The 2,500-nt window shown below is 43.5% G+C and overlaps 1 protein-coding gene across 1 annotated transcript in view; it reads left to right on the top strand.

Moving 5' to 3' along the window:
- Positions 1-2,500, top strand: part of LOC138060205 (uncharacterized) — a 42,747-nt gene that overhangs the window by 11,373 nt on the left and 28,874 nt on the right. The window lies entirely within an intron of this gene.

The raw sequence follows: 2,500 nt of genomic DNA, 5'->3' as shown, positions 1-2,500 counted from the left end.
TACTTTATTGCATGTCCTTGTAAAATTATTAACAGCCTCGATGGTGCTAATCAAGCCAATGCGCGACTTACAAGTATTTCTGCAGCGACCACAATTGCATGTTAATCTCATGGTCTTTATTTCTCCTTTGTGAACTGTGCTCCTCCAAGCGATTTGGTTGGCAGCCAGACTAGAACATGAACTTTTTTCGATATGGCAGGCCTTTAGTGACTTCTTGAGGCGGGGAATCCTTACACCCCTTGGGGCTCCAATGTCTCGTTCGCCAGTAGTAAGCTCACCACAAAGAGTAATTCTAGGAAGGTGTGTATCTGACATCCAGGAGACTTGCCCGACCAAGCTGCGATGTATCTTCAGCAGCATTGCCTCTATGCTGAGTAGTCCTGTCCGATCGAGGACGTCATTGTTAGTCACGAAGGTAGAGTGGATCTTGAGGATGGAGCGAAGGCAGCGCTGGCTGACCCAAGATTTTGCACTATATAGGAGAGTCGTAAGTAAAACTGCACGGTAAAGTTGACTCTTGGTTGGTTGCTTTAGACTTCTGTTCTTGCACACTCTGCTTGTAGTCTGCCAAAAGCACTGTTTGCCTTGCCCAGTCGATTTTCGATACCTTTGTTAAATTTTTGGCATCTGAACTGATCTTGTAACCTTAGTAAGTAAACTGCTGTACTTACTTCGGCTCTGAGTTTACTACGAGGATGTGTGGAGAGTTGTCATGTCCTCGAAGGACAAACTGATATAGGACCTCTGTCCAAATAGCTGTGCTGCGTCTGCGAAGCAAGTGGTGATGTACGGCCTTGCTTCTTCTGTATGGGCTACAAGCCCAGCGTCATCGGCGAAACGAAGCTTTTGGACCGCATGCTCTTAGGTCTTGGTGTGTGCTTGAAGCCGTCTTAGGTAGAAAAGGCAGTCATCTGTATTGTGTCTGATAAAGATACCGTCATCGTCATTGAGGTTTTTCGCAGCATGTCGAAGCACCGTGTTGAAAAACAGGGTGAATAGCGACGGTAGTAATAAACAATCCTTTCGTCAACTCCCATATTTGGCCTAGGAGTCAACCCTTTCTTTATGAAACGCCTACCTTAGGAGATTCAGTCAGTCCTCTGTTGTAAAAGCCAATCTCTCTTGGGAGATTCGGCACACCCATTGTTGTAAAAGCCAATCATACCAAAGCTATCTTTGCCTCAAGGGAGATGATACTGTTCTCAGCAAAAACCTGTTCCTAAAAATAAATTTAATCGGGAAAGGGCTGACTCGAGGAATTAGTGAAGATAGAGGCTACCCTTGATAATCCTGACCACGATAACTATTACAAAAAAAATAACTGCTAGAAAATTAAGAATAACAATATAAGACATGACTAAGTGCAAGTAATTGTAATCGAGCACAAGAGAGCAAATAAGGAAGCTGTATATTTTCTCGGTAAATTGTTTCATTAGGAAACCACGCCTAACGATCAACAGCGTTTATTAGGGCCAAGTTGAGTATCTGCAGAGGAGTGAATTTAGCTCACAACAACTGAACATGTGCAAACCAACCAAACCTCGCGCCAGCAGTTACCGGGAAGGGCAATGGACTTCAATGCGATGGGCCGTGGGTGTAACGTCTGGTTAGCCCGAAATTTGACACAGAAAAAATCACTTTTGTCCAGGATTGTCCCTTAGTAGATGCACGCCATATTTGACTTTCAACACGAACTGTTCCGTAAATTCTAAGCATTTCCTACCTATTTCCAATAATAAGGTAAGTATAAAGGTTACCTTAAGGGAAATGCAGCTGTTAATCTTTACTTGAGGAGCAGCATTTGGGAGACAATTTTTGACGTTTATTGCCTATATTCCGTGACTCTTATTGAAATCTGCGTGCATCCAATTAGGATCAAACCTGGACATATCTGGAAAGTCTGAAGGAATCCGCAAATGGTGGCCATTTTAGATCGCTAAACCCGTAGTCTCCGTCTCACAACACTTTCTCACAAACTAAGAATTCTAAAATCAAGCAACATTCTGTCCTGCTTGTCTTCGAGGAGTTTACGGACAAACTCGTGACAATTGTCAACGGAATGAACGGAGCTGTTTCACTTTTTACTGTAATTGTATTTTGTTTGTTTTATTGCCCCGCAAGTATTTTGCGTAAAGGCAAAATCCCAAGGAGGCATTACCCCAGCCCCCTCAAACCTAACAAAACACGCACAGAAGACTCTATGCACAAAGACACCACTTAGCAGGGGAATGACAGGCAAGACTTTTCCCGACACGGAAAAAAAAAACAGCAAAAAGAAAAAACCACGAAATGAAACCCAGATTCCGACTGGGTTTGGGAACCCAGTAATGATCTCCCCAACTGCCTGCGGGCCGCTGCACCAAGGATGTCTGCTGATGACACAAACATTACACTATCGGCTAAAACATTAACGGAACTCAAACAAGCCTTAATCCCTGAACTAAGTAAACTGAGCTGCTGGCTGAAAGCCAACAAGCTCAGTTTAAATGTTGCCAAAACT

The sequence above is a fragment of the Montipora capricornis genome, chromosome 8 (assembly GCF_036669925.1).
Source record: "Montipora capricornis isolate CH-2021 chromosome 8, ASM3666992v2, whole genome shotgun sequence".
NCBI lineage: Eukaryota > Metazoa > Cnidaria > Anthozoa > Scleractinia > Acroporidae > Montipora > Montipora capricornis.
This window is presented reverse-complemented; position numbering and strand designations above follow the sequence as displayed.